Source organism: Orcinus orca, chromosome X (genome assembly GCF_937001465.1).
Source record: "Orcinus orca chromosome X, mOrcOrc1.1, whole genome shotgun sequence".
Classification (NCBI taxonomy): domain Eukaryota; kingdom Metazoa; phylum Chordata; class Mammalia; order Artiodactyla; family Delphinidae; genus Orcinus; species Orcinus orca.
In genome coordinates, this window is record NC_064580.1 from 41,290,748 (window position 1) to 41,311,513 (window position 20,766).

General features: G+C 41.4%; 1 long non-coding RNA gene across 1 annotated transcript in view; it reads right to left on the minus strand.

Moving 5' to 3' along the window:
* The window catches only part of LOC117197986 (uncharacterized), a 98,146-nt gene that overhangs the window by 38,014 nt on the left and 39,366 nt on the right, over window positions 1–20,766 (minus strand). Inside the window, exon 3 of the long non-coding RNA XR_007474846.1 lies at window positions 15,393–15,539. This is a non-coding gene — a long non-coding RNA (uncharacterized LOC117197986). The remainder of the gene's footprint in view (window positions 1–15,392; window positions 15,540–20,766) is intronic.

The following is a 20,766-nucleotide window of genomic DNA, read 5'->3' on the forward strand; positions in this document are numbered from 1 at the left end:
ACAAGTTGGTAGTCATCAGGTAGAGTCTATCCGTGGCCACAGAACTGAGGCTGACCAAGTTCTTGGTAATGGAAGACATCAAGCCCAACCATTGAGCTTCCTGAGCTCTAGACAAATTAGTTATCTGTAAATGACATTAAAGTTTATTGCACAAAAAGCTGTGCGTCAGGTAGTGGCTGTGAAAAGCAGCACCAAAATTCCGTATCAATGACAAAAAAAAATTCAATTGGTCTACCTGAGTCAACTAACTCTAGAGGGAGACAGCAGAGTGAGGTTAAGAGCACAGACTGGGGAGCCATACTACCCGGGGCCAAGTCCAGGCTCCACCATTTACAAACTGTGTAACTTTGGGCAACTAGTTGAACATCTTTATGTCTGTTTTCTTGTCTGTAAAATGAAGGGAACTAATAGTACCTACTTCATAGGGTTACTGGGAGGGTAGAGTGAATTGCTCTATGCAATAATTATTATAAAAGTCATAATCTCCATCTTGGAATTTAAAACTGACCACAAAAAAAATTACAGGGGCTTCCCTGGTGGCGCAGTGGTTGAGAGTCCACCTGCCGATACAGGGGACACGGGTTCGTGCCCCGGTTCGGGAGGATCCCATATGCCGCGGAGTGGCTAGGCCCGTGAGCCATGGCCGCCGAGCCTGCGCGTCCGGAGCCTGTGCTCCGCAACGGGAGAGGCCACAGCAGTGAGAGGCCCGCGTACCGCAAAAAAAAAAAAAAAAAAAAAAAAAAATTACATAGAATTAGCATGAGAACCCTCTTGGGAATTTGCAAAACCAGGGACATCAACTGTATTCCAAAATTTGAGGACGATAAATAATGTACTCAGCAAAAATAATTTTTAAATTGTTTTAATGTGAAAACATAGACCTCTAGTGAAGATTAAAATACAATCTTCACATTTTAGGATAAGGCAGAGACTTAACAAATTCTATGTCTGCTCGCCTCAGGGCCTTTCATCCTCACACGCTCTGAGTTTAGTATTCTCTTCTGAAACTTAAGGGGAACACTGGCATAAAACCTCGTCTGAGTCACAGGGGAGAGCTACAGCCTATGGGGGGATCGTGCTGTGAGGGCTCCACCATATTTAATCCCTAACATTAGATAAAACAGACCTAGAAAAGTTCAGTGACTGCTAAAGATTAAATAAATAGCAAGTGGTGAGGTTAACAAATCAGGGTTCCCAACTGCCAGTTCAGTCATCCTTCCACCTTGCCCTGGGATGTAGGATCTCCCCTAAAGGGTACTTATTTGCCCAGTGACTGGTACCATGTTGTAAATAAGTGTTTTCTGCGAGAGAGTCTGGGAATCCCCCCGGGTATTTCTGAGAGGACTGTGGTCTCCACCCTGAACGCTGTCAAAGTGCCCATCCCTCCCTACCTCCCCCACATCAGGTGGTTTGAGGCTCCCGGGTATGTTCCAGCCAGGCCTGTCACCACCTGTCCCTTACCTGAGACTTAAAGAGACAGAACCCAATGGATGAGGGAAATAAAGAGAGGATGGTATACACAGATTCCATTTTCAAAACTACATACATTTTAAGAGGAGCAAAGGAATGTGTGTGCCTTCAGAAGGAGAGGGATGTCAGGGTATTAAAATTTAAATTTGGACCATCTATAAGCTCTATGCTCTGACAATCTGTAAATGAAATATTGATTTGCTTGTGCAACAAATATTTATTTTTGACTATGTGCAGTCCCAAGCTGGGCTCTGGGACTGTAGAACCGTATAGGACAGAGACCCTGTCCTCCAGAATTCAAGATGCAATTGTAGAGACCAGGTACGCAGGTTAGGAAAGATAATGAATACTATGAAGTAACAGGGAGCCTCTAAATGAATGAAGAAGACAATACCTTAAGCTTTGGAATGCTTTCTTCAAAGGAAATTCACAAGAAATGTAAAACAGATCAAAGCAAGTGATCTGGCAGAAGCTAGAAAAGCCCCTGTAGGCGGCTCTGTTCCCTGATGCCCACCCTCAACCTTGAACCCTGCCGGTGCCCAGCCTTCAGAGCTCTAGAGAAGGCGAGGCAGGGTATGCTTTCAAAGGCGAGCAGCACCAATGAGCAGGTAGGAAAGGGCTAACTAGGTAGGAAGAATTGCAAAGACACGGGTGTGGAGGCAGAAACAGTGCCACAAGTGTATTTAGGGAAGAAAAAAAGAACACAACTGTCAGGAATGGAGGCTTCGTGGATTGGAGGGTCAGAAAAAGCTGGCGCCATGATTTCCCCTTTCTGACTTATATTCGAGTCCTGAAGAGCACTCAGCAGCCATGCAGCTAGTAAGCTGTGCAGCGGTGGCTTGGGCAGGGATGGATGAAGGGCATAACTCAAGAGCATCACCCAAATGGCAGGGAGAGCAGCGCGAGCCACACTTCCCATCCCAACTAAGAAGCCGGGCTTCTTGTCCCGGCTCTCACCCAAGCCTCCCCATCCCACCCATGATCCCTGTGAAAAGGCGGGACATGACTACAGGGGATCCCAACCAAGATGCCCCCTGGGGGTAAAGTATCAAAAACAAGTGAGAGGCGGAGGCCACGGCAGGTTGTAGAACATGTGCCTCTGCTTACCATGGCAGGCATTTCCACCCCCCACCCCCGAACTTCCCTGACTTTTACCATGCTGGGATATAGGTCCAGGGGGCCAAATCTCCCCGTTTTTCAAGAGAAATAAACATTGCAGCATTTATAACACTGCGTGTGCCAAAGAGGTAGGTACACTGTGTGTATCCACAGGCCATGGTGCATTCTTACATTAGAAGAGGAGTCTGAATCTGTCTTGCCTACTGCAGTGGCCTCAGCATCTTGCCCAGATGTGTTCATGTACACATGTGTTCAATACGTACCTGCTGAGTACACAAGAACCAAATATTAGATTAGGCAGCAAATTGTAACCCAACTTCTTTTGTCTCTCCTCCATTAGAGAAACACCGCAGCTTAGGGGAAGTATATGGGGTAGCAGGTTCTAAGTAAAGGGAAATCTACGGATAAATTATTCACAAGTCACTATTAACAGTGCCAGCGTGACTGGATTTGCCCTCTACACCTCAATTCTTCAAGCTCTTTTGTTGTGCTGTTATGATTACCTCAATCTCAATCTAATTCTTTCCTTCCTCTTTTCCCTTCTCTCCCTCTTCCAAGATTTCACTCGGGGTTTTACGAAGAAAATAAATCAAAATCACTATGTAAATGGGGAGTGTATGTGCAGTACCATATGAGGGTGGCAGGTGGCGCTACATCTATTTCCAGCCTCAGAAGACAGCTAAGACCTGGGCTCCGAGTCTCTGCTCTTCAGAGCCCTGGTCCTCGCCAGAGAACAAGAAGGGATGTATGTGTACTTATGGGGTTGCTAGGAACATCTTTGGAGCTCTTATATTGAAATTTATTTCCAGTGTTTTTGAGATATCCCAAGTCTCTCTCCCCTCAGTAGCTCTCATTGGGACTTTACAGAAAGTCAAGTGTAAGACCTGAGGACCAGTGAGTTGCAAGACAGAGAGGGTGAAAGTTCTACCTAAGGTGTATCCTGTACATCAGAATAAAACAGCTCTTGCAAGGTAATAAGGAGATGGCTCCAGAAACCCAACCACTGAAGTGAGGCACTTAATCAGAACTTCAGGACAAAGACCAAAGTGTTCCAGAAATTCACAGCTCCTAGAAGTGCTGAGACAGAAGAAATTCTTGATCATCTTGCTGAGAGCATGCAAGACTCTGGGGATGGTACCATATTCAGCATATGAACATAAACCATTGTTCAGGGCAATGGAAGGTTTGGACCAATTTATTGATGAAAGGAGGGAAAATCGAGCTGAAGAGGATGAGCGGAGGACAGGCTTCATTGGAAAAGCCCCTTTACTGGAAGGTTTATAAGAGCCAGGTCAGGACTCACTCATCACAGCTAAGGAATTTCTATCTGCACCCCTCCTCAAATTCTCTCATCTACTGCCTTCATCTTCCACTGACCCCAGACAGCTCCTGAGCTGATCCCATACCACACGTGCCTGCCTTTGAACTTGGCCTCTGGGTATATTCAGCTCTTCCCCCGGACCTTTTAAGAGCACCAATGGTAGTCCTGGAACAAGATTTAGTGTCATCTATTTCTGCTGCCTTTTTTAAAAATATTTTTGTTGTGGAAACTCTTAAAAGCATCTCCAAAAGTAGAGAGAATAGTATAATGACTCCTACATGTCTTTAATTGTCTGCAAAGGTTATTTTTGCCAAGCTTGTTTCATCTATCCCCATCCACCACTGTTTTTTCTCCCTCATTTTAAAAGTTAATAAAATTGATGTTAAAGAGCAAGTACCTCACTCAGAGCTGCCTTGTTAAAAGCAGATGTAAGATTATAACTTGGCCAAATTTTTTTAAAAAAATTATAAAAGTTTCTTTTGAAAGATTAAAACTAAGGGAAGACAAAATATAAAAGACCCTCCCTGAGTGAAAGTCACATACCACTGTTTTCAGTAGATTCTCTGACCTCAGGAAGTTAAAAAGATCAGGTGGAAGATAGATAAGCAATACAATATGTAAATCTTTTCAGGCCAAGAGATGTATTTTTAAAATATGACTTTAAATGGTTAGGTTGTTTTGTATTTTCCTGTGGAGTTTAAATTATTAGCAGACGAAAGGTTAACGTTCAGGGAACCACAACAACAAAAATCTGTATGTCTACCGTTTGACATTTTTTAAAAAGGTAATATGGGGGAAAATCTTTATTTTTTAAATTGAAATTCCATGTCTATAATTGAGAAGATAGCTCCATTTGTGTGTTATTTATACCCATATACAGCTCTCTTTTTTTGGTAGAGATGGTGGTGGCATCTTTGTAAAATATAATTTTAAGAGGGCAGAGATCATTTCCTTTTCAGGTAACTAAAGCACACTTCCTAATTAAAACTGAGAAGCAGAACATCTTGTCTTCTCCTAGGACTATGAGAAAATGTTTTATTTTATAAAATCAGCAGCCTAGATTGTCGTGTCTGCTGTTCCTTCCATCTGCCCTTTCAGTTCTAAGCTAAATCCCATCCCTTCTCTCTCTCTCTCTGTCTCTCTCTCTCCCTCGACTACATCCCCAGTGTCTAAAGAACTCACATTTGCTAGGCACCCAAAATATTTCGGATATGAACCACCGTTGGTTTATTTTACAAACCTTACCTTTCTCAGCTTTCCAGCTCTCTTGTCCCAGCTGTATTCCATTTTTTCATTGATTTCAGTGTTTTGACATTTAAAACAGTGGTAAGTACTCCAAAATGTCTAAGAATGACTTCTCGCGCCAGATACTGTGCGTGTTACCTTTTACAAATCTATGGCCACTTGGAATGCTGAAAAAGGGAACCTGTTTGGATGGCAGGTGGGAGCACAGGACTTCTGAATTGCTGAAGCCTTGAAACTCAATCTCTGAGTCTCCAGGTACAAGCGAAACATTTAAAAATAGAATTTAGGTGTTTTATTAACAAGAACCACATATTTACTGCCAGTCGATGCTAACAAAGCCGTATCGTTACAGTGCATTATATTTTGACTTGGCGACCCTACTATTTTTGACGCTTAGTAACAATCTGAACAATGCCGATACACTGTAGCACTCCGCAGTACACCCGCGGTGGATGATGGTATCTGAAGCTCAGGGGCAATGTAACAGTAGCCTCTAAATACCCTGGACAAAAGAATACTTCATGCAGAATGGCTGCCAGCTGATTATTACCTCCATGATGGAAAGATCAAGTGCAAGTGGAAGAAGCCAAAATTATGCTATGAGAAATTCAGGATGGAGAAAAAGAAGTGTATCCTGAAAGTGAAAACCTAAAAAATAATGGACCCCAGGTAGATAAACAACAAGGACCTACTGTACAGCACAGGGAACTATACTCAATATTTTGTAATAACCTATATGGGAAAAGAATGTGAAAAAATATATGTAATATATATATTATATATATATGAAACTGAATCACTTTGCTGTACACCTGAAACTAACACAACATTGTAAATCAACTACACTTCAATACAAAAATAAATTAATAAATAAATAATGGCCCCAGAAATCACATGTAAATCCTTTTCGTTAGTAAGCTATAGTTTCCACTCCTCGAGATGTCTAGAAATAATATTTAGATTTAACTCCTTGCTAAGGTGGGTGCATCAGGCTAACATTTGTTCCACACATCTCAGTGAGGCAGGGAGAACACTGGGTTTAATTTCTTTTCTATGTTCATTTTAAGTTATGTTGCTCAACACCTGCATTGTTGACATTTGGGGCCAGACCATTCATCGTTGTTGATGGTGGCGGGGCGGGGGCGGGGGGGGGGGGTCCTGTCCTGTGCACTGTAGGATGTTTAGCAACATCCCTGGTGTCAACCCACTGGAGGCCAATAGCATCTCCACTCCCCAGTTGGAACAACAAAAAAAAACCCACTCCAGACATTGCCAAATGTCCCTAAGGTGCAAAGTTATTCTCAGTTGAGAACCACTGTTTTAAGTCCCCAAACACACCCATCTGTTTAGCCTCTCCTCCTTCTTCGCATCCCCTATCCAACAAAGGCCAAACTTACCAACCTATGCATTGATTTTCTTTCAAAACTATAAATTTACCTCAATGAATAGTTGTGAAAATTAAAGGAAACCATAAGGAGAATGGATGGCCTGCTTTCAGGAGGGCACACAACTGGCGCTCAAAAAAAAAAAATGTTGAGGGTTTCCCTGGTGGCGCAGTGGTTGAGAGTCCGCCTGCCGATGCCGGGGACACGGGTTCGTGCCCCGGTCCGGGAGGATCCCACATGCCGCGGAGCAACTAGGCCCGTGAGCCACGGCCGCTGAGCCTGCGCGTCTGGAGCCTGTGCTCCGCAACGGGAGAGGCCACAACAGTGAGAGGCCCTCGTACCGCAAAAAAAAAAAAAAAAAATGTTGGTTCCCACTATCCCTTTCTGTTAAAAAATTTGTAGCTTCTAAATCAGACACCTGTCCGTTTCAAAGGCAAGCTCACATATTTTGAATATGGCATTACATTCAAAATAACATAACTCAAGATTATGATTTCTCCTATCTTGCAAGTCTTAATTTTTAGGAAGAACACCGGAACTAAGTAAATACTTAGCACTTTAAAGGAAATGCGTTTTACACTTCAATGAATTCTTGCCAGGAGGCATGGTCTTAAAAACCCAGTATCTTCACCATGATACCTAACAATAACAGTCCAAGGTACTTCCAGCCTCCCACCCAAGTTTCTATGGTGATACTTGAATTCAAAGGGTTTGAATTCAAACTACCCGGTAATCTAAAGAAAACCCCTTGCCTCATTCCTCAAAGCAGTTTTAAATAATTTGTTAGAGGAGGGTAAAGATTCATACTTTATACTTTTTAATACAAATTTTTTTCCTAAATTAATTTTCAAGTGAGACCTCCACAAATCCTAATGGGCTAAGGATAAGAATTCTGACCAATTTTCTAAGACCAATTTTCTTTTTGACAATCAGGAAATACTAGACATCGTTCGACTAGAGGCCAGAGTTTAAGCTTGCCACGTAGCTGAAAAATCATCAGCAAAATGATTAATCACAGCTGAAACCTGACATATACTCTCCCATGTTCCTTAGGTACAATACATTCCAGCGATTAAAAATACATTCCATTTCCTCTAAGTGCACATTCAATCTGTCAAACTGGATGACAACGCCATCAAGCTGCTGAAATTCTGAAACCCAACCTGCTAAACATCCTGAATAGACCTTTTCCAAAGAAAAGTTACGAGAAATGTATGTATCCTTTTCATGTGAAAACGTCTTAAAATTGCATACGAAGGATTTCAAAATAACCCCCTAATAAACTGCTTAACATGAAGAGCATTTCGAATTTCCAGCTACTTATAATTTCCGTATTCACTGTCAATGGTACTCAAATAAAAGTTTTCCTTGTGCTCCTAAGAATGCTGAAGGGTTTCAGATCCCTTTAGCAGACATAGGCATAAACCCTTGCAAACCGTGGGTTGTATCTTTAAAAGGTGTCAAAGGAAAAGCAGATGAAATGCTGTAATCTCCACCCACTGTCACTTAAGACATAGCAACCCACGCGCTCCACACGCCCAGCCAGCATCCTGCATCCACCCTTTCTTTCAAGCCCACTGCATTAGACCATGGAAACTCAGGATGTGTGGCCACAGCGGCCCCTGCTCTGGCTCCAGCTGGCCCACCACGTGGCGTGGCCGTGACCTTAGTCACACTTCCCCCTAACATCCTGTGAGTGGGCTCAAGCTGGAGCCAGACCTTCCCACCGCGCTGCCAGCCCTGCTCCTGGAAATGACAAACCCCCACTGCCTAAAACATTCCATTCTCCCTACCCCTCCTGAACAACGGGCCTTTGAATATCATTCACCACCTTGGTAATACCTTTAACCATTTAGCTATCGAGGGAGGTATTTACAACTTCACTTCCAATTTTCGTAGACGCTTGTTCTCAGATTTTTTTTTTTTCCTGCGGTACGCGGGCCTCTCACTGTTGTGGCCTCTCCCGCTGCAGAGCACAGGCTCCGGACGCGCAGGCTCAGCGGCCATCGCTCACGGGCCCAGCCGCTCTGCAGCATGTGGGATCTTCCCTGGTGGCGCAGTGGTTGAGAGTCCACCTGCCGATGCAGGAGACACGGGTTCGTGCCGCGGTCCGGGAGGATCCCACATACTGCAGAGTGGCTGGGGCCGTGAGCCATGACCGCTGAGCCTGCACGTCCAGAGCCTGTGCTCCGCAGCGGGAGAGGCCGCAGCGGTGAGAGGCCGGCGTACCACAAAAACAAACAAACAAACACAAAAAAACAGACATAGAGCTTCCAGGTCTGCATAAGATGGAGTGAGTACACTCTACCCTGTCTTTCCCAGTAAACACAAACTATAAAGCCTGGAAAGGCAGCCTGGAGCAGCTCTTTGAGGACTGAAAAGTAAACAGTAGCAGGCAAATTAGGAATGACCAGAACTCAAAATACCAGCAAACTGCCCGTGAGTTTACCATGACTTTTTCCTCCAGTATGCCCCAAGCCTGAACTCAACACATTGCCAGCAGGCATTGGGCACTGACAGAGAGAGAGCCAGGACACGTCCTGTAGCTCTGGCCCAGGAAGCAGGACAGAAAACTCCTGATACTCAGAGAGCGGGGGGCCTCCTCTCTGTTCTCTCAAGCCACAGCCCCCAGGGGGCAAGAGCTGCCTGCGGCAACAGGAGCCTGCAGGACCAGAACTCTGGAGGGGGAGAACGTGCCTCTGGGTTCAGCAGAGCTATGGTTCCAAGAGGATGGGGCCAAACCCCACGATTTTTTTTCTCTGTTTTTCTCTACTGCTTGGCATTGGCGACGTGGGCACGGTTGTGTAAGTACGCGGCAGAGAAGGATAAGGAAATCCCAAGCTTTCTGGCTAAATAACCAAAAAAACAGAAGCCCCGTGGAATTGGAAAGTATCAGAAAACAACAGGTCCTACTGTAGAGCACAGGGAACTATATTCAATCTCCTGTGATCACCCATAATGGAAAAAAGTATGAAAAATAATGTGTATATATATATATATATATATATAACTGAATCACTTTGCTGTACAGCAGAAATTAACACAACATTGTAAACCAACTATACGTGAATCAAATAAATTGTTTTAAAAAGTATTGGAAAGATCACTGAGAGGGAGGAGCTCGGGAAAAGACCCCATAAATTGTTTCTGAACTCTCAGACTCACCTGCAAGCTTTACATGCATGGATCTCATCCTAAAGAGCCTACTGAAGACTTTGAGAACTGAACTGCCTAAGTCCCAGACGGGTTACTGGGGCACGTACTTATCAGACACATCCAAGTAGCACTGCCAAGGCTTGGAAAATTGAACTGACATTGGGACCACACCTCACAGAAGGTGGGTTAGAACCTAACCAAGTCAGCTGTCTGCTAAAACAAAAATAGCAACGTTCTTCATGGGCTTTCAACAAGATGCAGAGTTTCATAACATAATATTCAAAATGTGCTGGATAAAATCCAAAATTACTCAGCATGGGAAAAGACTATCAACAGGTGCCAATGTCGAGATGACAGAGACGTTTGAACTATCTGACAAAGACTTTAAAGCAGCTATGACAAAAGTGCTCCAGCAACCAATCTTGCAATCTTGAAAGGTTAAAAGTAAAAGGATAGAAAGGGGTATACCATGAAAACACTTCAAAAGAAAGCTGAAGTGGCTTTATACAGACAAAACAGACTTCAAAACAAAGACAACTGCCAGGGACAAAGAAGGACACTACATAAAAGGGTCCATTTGCCAAGAAAACGTGACAATTCCAAATGCCAAATGCATTTGTACCTAACCACAGACTTTCAAAATACATGAAGCCAAAACTGACAGAACTCAAAAAGTATAAAACTTCAACAAATTTCAAAGAATTGAAATAATGCAAAATGTGTCATCTGATCGTAATGAAATTAAACTAGAAATCAACAGCAAAGAGAGAAGATAAAAATTTCCAAACACTTGGAAATTATACAACACATTGTACTTCTAAATAATGTATGGGTCAAAGGGGAAAGTCTCAAGAGAAAAAAATTGTTGAATTGAACAAAATGAAAATACAACATATCAAAATGTGTGTGATGCAGCTAATACAGTGCTTATAGGGAAATTTATAACAAATATTTATAATAGAAAAAGGAGAGAGGTCTCTAACCAATAATCTAAGCTTCCACATGCAGAAACTAGAAAATGAAGAGCAAAATATACCCAAAGCAAGGAAGGAAATAACAAAGATAAGAGCTGAAATAAATGAAATTGAAAGCAAAACAAGAAAGAAAGAAAGAAAAGAAAAGAAAGAAAATCAATGTAAACAAACACTGGTTATTTGAAAATATCAATACAATTGTTAAGCCTGTAGCAAGACTGACAAAGGAAAAAAAGAAAAAACACAACTTACTAATATCAGGAGTGAAAGAGGGAACATAACTTACAGTTCCCACTGACATTAAAAGGATAATAAGGGAATATTATGAACAACTCTATGCATATAAATTTGATAATTAAAATTGCTAATATTTTTTATGATTTTTAAAACCTACGTTCTTGAGGTATATTGGTCTGTGGTTTTGTCTTTGTTGTTTTTTCTTTTTACCATCTTTGGCAACAGAGTGATGCTGGCCTTATAAAATAAATCGGGAACTTTTCCCTCTCCTGAAAGATATTGTCTAAAATTGGTGTTATGTCTTCCTCAAATGTTTGTTAGAATTTACCAGCAGAACCACCTGGGCCTGGAGATTTCTTATTCAGAAGATTTTAAACTATGAATTCAGTTTTATTAATGATTATAGAACTACTCGGGTTATTGATTTCATCTCAGATAAGTTTTGGTAGGTTGTAGTTGAGAATCGCTGTAAGTTCTTGTTGAATTCTCAAGTTTGATTCCCCTTGGATTAAAGAAGAGACCACTTGATCCAGAATTTTCCAGATTGTCACAGAGAGGTTTCCAATCTTCTTGGCAGTAAATCAGATAGTGGTAGGGGGAGGGGGGAAGGGGGAGTTTACAGGGGGATCAGAGGAGAGTGTTGATAGGGTAAATTTCAGGCTCCTAGCTTCTGAGACTGACCTGTCACACACCTCTGTAGTTACTACAGTCATCTGAATCCCTATTACCTGGCCAGGGCGGAGGATTTGAAATGTTAGTGTCTCCACCACCCCTGCTCCCCACCACCAGAGCAACTGCCCTCTGAACCACCTCCTGGGATTCCTCCATCTTACCAGCAGCAAATACATACCCATGCACAGGTTAAGGGCTGACATGGCTTCTGCCCACACATAACCAGCAGTCTTTTTAATTCGTTTATTATTTTGAAGAGAATTGAGCTGCTATAGAAAAAGTGTGGAAAACATTGCCCCCAGATGTCCCAAAGGAGGTGACTCGGGTTCTGGCCTGGGCTCCTGGGGGAGGCCTGGGCCAGCCCTTCCCAGCCCAAGGCAGGGCACTTCAATAGTCATCCTGCGTTTGGAAACAAAGTCGTGGCATCCAACTGACTGGCTGCAATTCTTCCTCCATTTAGTCAGACTCACAAACTGAGACTCATAAAGCTGAAAGCAACCTCATGAATCCCCCTGTCTATGACCTTATTTCACAGATGAAGAAACTGTGGTCCAGTTATGGGTACTAGCTGGCCCAAGGTCGCCTACCTTGTTGAGGCAAAACTGGGACTGGAGCCCACATTCCAAGGGCCCAGCACAGTGTTCTTTACCCTACACGTAAAAACAAGTTTTGACTGGACAGCTACTATATATATATGAGGCAGTGTGACAACAGTTCCTGTCATCGTGGAATTGAACTTCAGTGGGGAATATAGACATTCAACAATTGCCCAGATAACTAAAATGGAAATGCGTAGTAAACCACTAAGGGGCAATGCAAGGAGTGTAAATATCAATATATTGCCTTGGGACTTCCCTGGTGGTCCAGTGGCTAAGACTCCATGCTCCCAATGCAGGGGGCCCGGGTTCAATCCCTGGTCAGGGAACTAGATCCCACATGCCACAACTAAGAGTTCACATGCCACGACTAAAGATCCCACATGCTGCAACGCAGATCCCTCGTGCTACAACTAAGACCCGACGCAAGCAAATAAATAAATAAATATTTTTCAAAAAAATACATTGCCTTAAAATCTTTTCCCAAAATACAACCCACCACCACCATCAGCACCACAGTCATAGTGATTCCAATGGAAAAGTTTCGCCTTGGAAAATTGGGGAATTATCATATGTGATCTTTCAGTGATGAAGTGAAACAGCATGTTTAAGTCTGCCACCCAGAGGGTGCTTTTGTCCCCCATCTGAAGCACAATCTTAGACAGGTAAATGGAGAAGAATGTCACATTTAGTATACTAAGGAGCTAGACAAAAAAAAAGACATTGAAAGGAATAATGATTCTAGCCATGAGTCCTTTCTTGGACCAGGATGAAAGAGCCACTGTAAGGTGACTCAAGCCAAGCATCATGACCCAGATGCTGCTGGTGAGGTAGCACCGCAGCCACAAAGGCCCTGAAGCAGGCTCCAATCACCAGCATGACATACTCCAGAGAGCGGGAGCCCTCTGCTGAGTAAACTGGATAGTTCTGTAAGCAGAGAATGAATGAATGTAGGAATCTGTTTCAACAGCTTGCTAGTGAAGAAAGAGCATGATGAAACATGCACAGATAAAGCTTCTAGCTTTATCTCAGAGTCTGATCAATGTTAACATTTTATATGGGAAACTTCTATGAAAGTTTGACAAGTTACTCTTTTGGGAGATGTTTCCCCCACAACTTGCGCTCTCATGATGGGAGCATTTAAAGGGTCTCTGATTTTCCCCTCTACTTTCAAGGGATAAACAAAATCGTGGAATCTGAGACTTGAGGTGACAGTGGCCATCACTGAAGCTTTGCACATAGTAAGTTACCACATGAGAGAGTTGAATAAAACAGACTCAAGTCTGTAGCCCATGAACTGAGAATTCTATTGTATCAGGAGGTCAGGCTCTTTTAACCATAATGATAATGACTGAAATCGGTATGCAATTCTACATGAAATATAGAGCCTTCTGGAAGAAAAAACAAGGTCAAGTCACCTACGAGGTGGCCGAGAAAACTACTAAAAGAGATGTTTCCAGAGTCTTCTAAACTACATTGTGAAGTGAGGTAAACGGAACACACAGTTTCGGACAGAAAAGCAGGAGTAACTGTCAGAGACTATCACCAGAATGGATAGGATTCAGGCCACAGTTGTACCAAACAGGTGTCTGACCACCCACCTGGGCTCTCTGTTCATCATTTCAAAACTCTAAAGGTGCTTATTTTGGTTAAAGGTATAGAATTTAAGATTTTTTTAAAATGTCTAATGTACTCAGCTTAAAATTCAGATTCATACCTGCCAACTGTGCTTGGACACAAATAATTAATCATCATCACAATAAGCTGTAAAAGTGTAAAGCGGCAAGTAACAGAAAAGCTTACTGGAACCTCCCTCCTTGAAAGTTAATAGAATGGTTCAGTTCACATTTCCCTCAGACCCTCAGGAGCTGGCAAAGTAACCTCAGAAGTACCCTGTTAGTTCAGTAATTCTGTGAGTCAATGGAAAAATGACAAAGACTAATCTTGGGCTCTGTGTCTCAAAGCCTTGATAGAAGAAAGGACAAGATGAAATATGCACAAAACTTCTCATTTTATCTCAGGACTTGACAAAAATAACACTTATTTTTATACATGTTCACTGCTGTATCCAGACCACCTAGTACAGAGTCTGGCATATAGTGGGACCTCAAAAAGTGTTTTTTGGAATAAATAGACAATCTCATTCTTAGACAAAAATTCCGCCAAACTACAAATATATGCCCTGAAAAGTCACTATTTTGTTATTCACAGTGATATACAAGGAAGGGAAGAAATAGCAAACCGAACATCCATTTTGTTATTTTTTTCTTGGTATGGTTTGGTGAAATCAGAGAAGTGAAGATAATGCATACCTTTTATTGTTTACTAGGTATGTGATTTGGGGCAAATGATTTGAATGCCTCTCTTAAGTATCTATGGCCTCATATCTAAAATAAGGCCAATAATCTCTTCCTCACAGTGTCACAGTAAAGATTAAACGTGGTCATACTATTTCAGAGCCTGGCACACAACAGCAGTTCTAACAAATGAAGACCCATGAGACAGTATGAGAAAGCCTCTCATGTTCTTCTTTGACCTCAAACACAGAGCCCAAGTAGAGGTGTGTATCATCCATGTCACTTTCTGAGTTTCTTCCCAAAGAAACGAGTCCATCAGTCATTACAGCAAGAATTCTCTACCCTAACTGCAGAGCGGAACCCCAGGGAAGCTTGCCCATCGGGTGACCTGCTTGCTGTAACTCTCCAGTAGTGGATGAGAGGATAGAGCTGCCTGGTGGGGTCCTCTACATAGCCCTGAACCCCCAGGCCCTGTGCCCTTGAGGAGGGAGCCTAGGTACTTGGGAACAGAGGGGCCCCAGAAAGGATGCCATCAGTAGACAGGGAGCATGATGCTTGAGAGGCAGGTGAGAGGCAGGCACAGCATAGGGAGCACCAGGGAAGGATGGCTGGCCCCAATTAGGAGCATACGACCTCTTCCTCAGAGAAGCAACCTTCATTTAACCAGTAAGTGAAAGGACGTTTCAAAATAACTTCTACAAGCTGTGATTTGACAGAAATTTCGAGTGAATGTATACCTAAGCTTTCCAAAAAACAGCTCTGAAATTGGCTGGTTAATTTGGCCTAAACCGTAACACATGGATTGATCTAAATGCTGCTGAAAGCTTCCATTTTAAAAGCAACATATGTATTTTTGCAATATAGGTTTAACTTTTTTTTAAAAAATTCGTAAGTGATGTAATCAGAAGGTCAATACTCACCAAGCTGAGCAAAAGTATTTCTCTTCAAGAGGGCGCCAATCAAGCAGAAGCCGTTCCCATCTTTACCTCCTAGATAAGCCATATGCTATTTTAGTTCTTTATATAACTTCAAGGATGTTGCAACCTTTTGGCACTCAGTTTCTCCATCTGTTTAAAAAAAAAGCAGGGAGGGATGGATCTAGCTAACTCTAAAACACTATGCTTCTCTTCTGAAAACAGCAATTATTGGTACTTCCCTCTAGGCTGGGAATTTTATTACTAAATATGCTTATCTTTTAAGATGTGGTTCCAGAAGAGGGACCAGAGTTTAAAAAAATAACACGATGAGTTAACACAGGCTTAAAGGAAAATTTTCTAGACACCTTGTTCATCCTAAAACAGGACAGACCACATCATCTCCTTTTTCTTTTAATCAAGTTTCCATAACCCCCATCTCCCAGATGCCAGAAACCTCTCTCATATTAGCCAAGGCCTGTCTTAAGATAGAATAAATCTACTTATAGGCTGGGAACTCTCTTGCTAAGTATGTGGTTGTTATAATCACAAAAGATGAGCACAGTATTGAGTCAATAGCTTACTGGGGACCCGGTGCTGCATACTAATCTCAACACCCTTGCTTAGCCCATAGCTAGGAGTGCAAGATGCTGACCAAAAAAAAAAAAAAAAAAAAAAAATCCAAGGCTTACAAGAGTGCTCTCATTTAGTATTGATGATGGAAGAATCACATCTATTATTGTGATATATGCAAATTATAATCAAGTTAACATACCAGCAAAGGCCTCATTTTGTAACAGTCTCGATAATAGAGGACAAGTCACAAAAACAAATATAGCCAAGAACAGCCTGTTTTAAAAAGCATGGGATATTTAGAGTACATGAAGAAAAATGGATTTTTCATAAGTTCCAAAGCAGGGAAAACCTTAGTATTCATTAAACACTGCACAAAATCTCTCATAGGTCTTAAATTTGATAATAATGCATACTCTAAGAACCCAATGTAGCTACAGAATATTCAACATTTGTCAAGCACTGAGAACTGTACAGACTGCAAAAGCAGAGTGCTCAATCACAGAACATAAGGATTCAAAAGCACATAACAATGACCAAGCTAGGGAACAGTTTAACCGATTCATTCATTACAATGGCCCTGTTCTATAACCACTTGAAGTGTGTTTGGTTTGTAATCATACAAGTCCATTTCTTAAAAGTGGAGAACTATTATTGTAGCCAAAGGTCAACAAGCACCTGTGTTCAGAGTCCGTAAATGAAAATCCGTTAGGAAGAAGTACATTCATATTAATGTAGTGTCTGCAAAGTGAAACTTCAACTCTTGATTATTTCTAAGGGGAACATGAAGCCCTCTTTTCTCACTCCAACTCGTTTCTTTGGACCTTAACACCATGCACAAAATGTCTAACTTCTACCATTTTGAAAGGGTTCTCCTAAAAAGCACAAAGAAATTTTTAATTACAAAAGAATTAAAGAAGAAGAACCAGTAAGATTTTTTCCACTTACTAAAAAAATATATAAAGGAAGACAAAATGTTATTAAAAATGCTTGATAATAAACTCACGTTGTCAAAAGAAAATGTGGAGGTTCATGAAAAAAATCACAAACTTGCTAAATATTAACATAAAAATTATCTCAATGTAGAAATTATTTCTTAAGGGTCCAGTCTCGAATGAACATAATGAAATAAAATTTTCTACAAGTAGATACCTGAACAGGTAAATTCTTTATTTCTCTCATATTTTTCACAGTATGTTCACACAGCTCTCAAGTTTAATTCAAAAGATATAATATGATCTAGTCTATTGTATAAATGGATTCATTTGGAAAGCCTCCTTTTGTTCATAGGCGGGAAACATGCTTGCTTCCTGTATTCCAGGAGACCATACTTAATATAATTAGTAGTTTTTCTAAGATTTACTTTGCATGCTTCTCATGTGATTAAGACACTGGCAGGGCCAGCCCCCGTGTGGGGTAGCAACTGAGCAGGGGCAAAATGCTCACTTGCTAGAATGTTCACAAGCCTATAACTGGTAAGTCCTTGGCCTTCAGCGTTTACGACCCTGAGGCTTTGGTTAGGTTTCAAGTATTTTACCAGAAAGGAATAATATAGCTAACAGCCACAAATATATTAATAATTATGACATGCTAATTTATTTCTATCAGCAAAGAGGACACCAGGTGAGAGGAATTTTTTTTTAACATCTTTATTGGAGTATAATTGCTTTACAATGGTGTGTTAGTTTCTGCTTTATAACAAAGTGAATCAGCTATACATATACATATATACCCATATCTCCTCCCACCCTCCTTAGCCCACCCCTCTAGGTGGTCACAAAGCACCGAGCTGATCTCCCTGTGCTATGCAGCTGCTTCCCACTAGCTATCTATTTACATTTGGTAGTGCATATACGTCCATGTCACTCTCTCACTTCGTCCCAGCTTACCCTTCCCACTCCCCGTGTCCTCAAGTCCCTTCTCTATGTCTGCGTCTTTATTCCTGTCCTGCCCCTAGGTTCTTCAGAACCATTTTTTCTTTTTTTAGATTCCATATATTTGTTAGTATACGGTATTTGTTTTTCTCTTTCTGACTTACTTCACTCTGTATGACAGACTCTAGAGGTCCGTCCACCTCACTACAAATAACTCAATTTCATTTCTTTTTATGGCAGAGTAATATTCCATTGTATATATGTGCCACATCTTCTTTATCCATTCATCTGTTGATGGACACTTAAGTTGCTTCCATGTCCTGGCTATTGTAAACAGAGCTGCAATGAACATTTTGGTACATGACTCTTTTTGAATTATGGTTTTCTCAGGGTATATGCCCAGTAGTGGGATTGCTGGGTCATATGGTAGTTCCAGTTTTAGTTTTTTAAGGAACCTCCATCCTGTTTTCCATAGTGGCTGTATCCATTTACATTCCCACCAAAAGTGCAAAAGAGTTCCCTTTTCTCCACACCCTCTCCAGCATTTATTGTTCGTAGACTTTTTGATGATGGCCATTCTGACTGCTGTGAGGTGATACCTCATTGTAGTTTTGATTTGCGTTTCTCTAATGATTAGTGATGTTGAGCATCTTCACATGTGTTTGCTGGCAATCTGTATATCTTCTTTGGAGAAATGTCTAGTTAGGTCTTCTGCCCATTTTTGGATTGGGTTCTTTGTTTTTTTTGAAATTGAGCTGCATGAGCTGCTTGTAAACTTTGGAGATTAATCCTTTGCCAGTTGCTCCATTTGCAAATATTTTCTCCCATTCTGAGGGTTGTCTTTTAGTCTTGTTTATGGCTTCCTTTGTTGTGCAAAAGTTCTTAAGTTTCATTAGGTCCCATTTGTTTATTTTTGTTTTTATTTCCATTTCTCTAGGAGGTGGGTCAAAAAGGATCTTGCTGTGATTTATGTCATAGTGTTCTGCCTATGCTTTTATCTAAGAGTTTGATGGTGTCTGGCCTTATATTTAGGTCTTTAATCCATTTTGAGTTTATTTTTTTGTATGGTGTTAGGGAGTGTTCTAATTTCATTCTTTTACATGTAGCTGTCCAGTCTTCCCAGTATCACTTATTGAAGAAGCTGTCTTTTCTCCATTGTATATTCTTGCCTCCTTTATCAAAAATTAGGTGACCATATGTGTGTGGGTTTATCTTTGGGCTTTCTGTCCTGTTCCATTGATCTATATCTCTGTTTTTGTGCCAGTACCATACTGTCTTGATTACTGTAGCTTTGTAGTATAGTCTGAAGTCAGATAGCCTGATTCCTCCAGCTCTGTTTTTCTTTCTCAAGATTGCTTAGGCTGTTCAGGGTCTTTTGTGTTTCTATACAAATTGTGACATTTTTTGTTCTAGTTCTGTGAAAAATGCCAGTGGTAGTTTGATAGGGATTGCATTGAATCTGTAGATTGCTTTGGGTAGTAGAGTCATTTTCACAGTGTTGATTCTTCCAATCCAATAACATGGCATATCTCTCCATCTGTTTGTATCATCTTTAATTTCTTTCATCCGTGTCTTATAGTTTTCTGCATACAGGTCTTTTGTCTCCTTAGGTAGGTTTATTCCTAGGTATTTTATTCTTTTTGTTGCAATAGTAAATGGGAGTGTCTCCTTAATTTCTTTCAGATTTTTCATCATTAGTGTATAGGAATGCAAGAGATTTCTGTGCATTAGTTTTGTATCCTGCTACTTTACCAAATTCATTGATTAGCTCTAGTAGTTTTCTGGTAGCATCTTTAGGACCCTCTATGTGTAGTATCATGTCATCTGCAAACTGTGACAGCTTTACTTCTTCTTTTCCGATTTGGATCACTTTTATTTCTTTTTCTTCTCTGATTGCTGTGGCTAAAACTTCGAAAACTATGTTCAATAATAGTGGTGAGAGTGGACAACCTTGTCTTCTTCCTGATCTTAGAGGAAATGGTTTCAGTGTTTCACCACTGAGAACGATGTTGGCTGTGGGATTGTTATATATGGCCTTTATTATGTTGAGGTAAGTTCCCTCTATGCCTATATTCTGGAGGGTTTTTATCATAAATGGGTGTTGAATTTTGTCGAAGGCTTTTTCTGCATCTACTGAGATGATCATATAGTTTTTCTCCTTCAATTTATTAATATGGTTTATCACATTGATTGATATGCAAGAGGAAATTTAAACAGACTCTCCTCCCCCTCTTCCCTTCCCCAGTGGCCCAGCTGGGTTGCCTGGGGTCTAGGAAATGAAAGGCGAAAAAGGCGGAGGGTTCCTAATAGTTGAGAAACCTGAAAGACTGATTTATCTACTTCCCTAGGTTGCCTTAAAGGCCAGCAATTCTGATTTGCATTTGTTTTAACACTCAAATAACGTTACCAAAGTACACAGGTAAAGATAGAAATTAAGATGTACAAAGAAAAAAAATGTAGAAGGCCCAGTTACACAATTCATGGAAAACAACACATTTGCATCTCTCAGTCAAGAGACGCATTATGGGAAAGCAGACATTCTGGCTTCCCAAAGCCCCACAGCCTCTGCAGCTTGGCTACTTTAGGGGTGGACCACTTCTCAAAAGACCTTTCAGCATTTTGGAACCATAGCACATCCCTCCTTCCCTCATGAGCACGTCAACCCAATGATGAATTTTCCAAGTAAGGTGATTCTGTTGGCCAAAGAAGGCCCTGGCCGCATCATTTCTCTTTGTTTGGAAGAGAATTCTTCGTTTCATGTAGCATCACCAAATTGGGAGTTGATCTGGGAAAGGTGAATGTGAAATAGCAGTGAAGGAAAATGTTATGGCCTCTATGGAAATTCCAGGCCTTTCTGCTGCTGTCAGGTCCACCACAGTTCACGCCAGTCATTATATTCAAGGGGATGCTCACACAGTGCCAAAGGCAATATT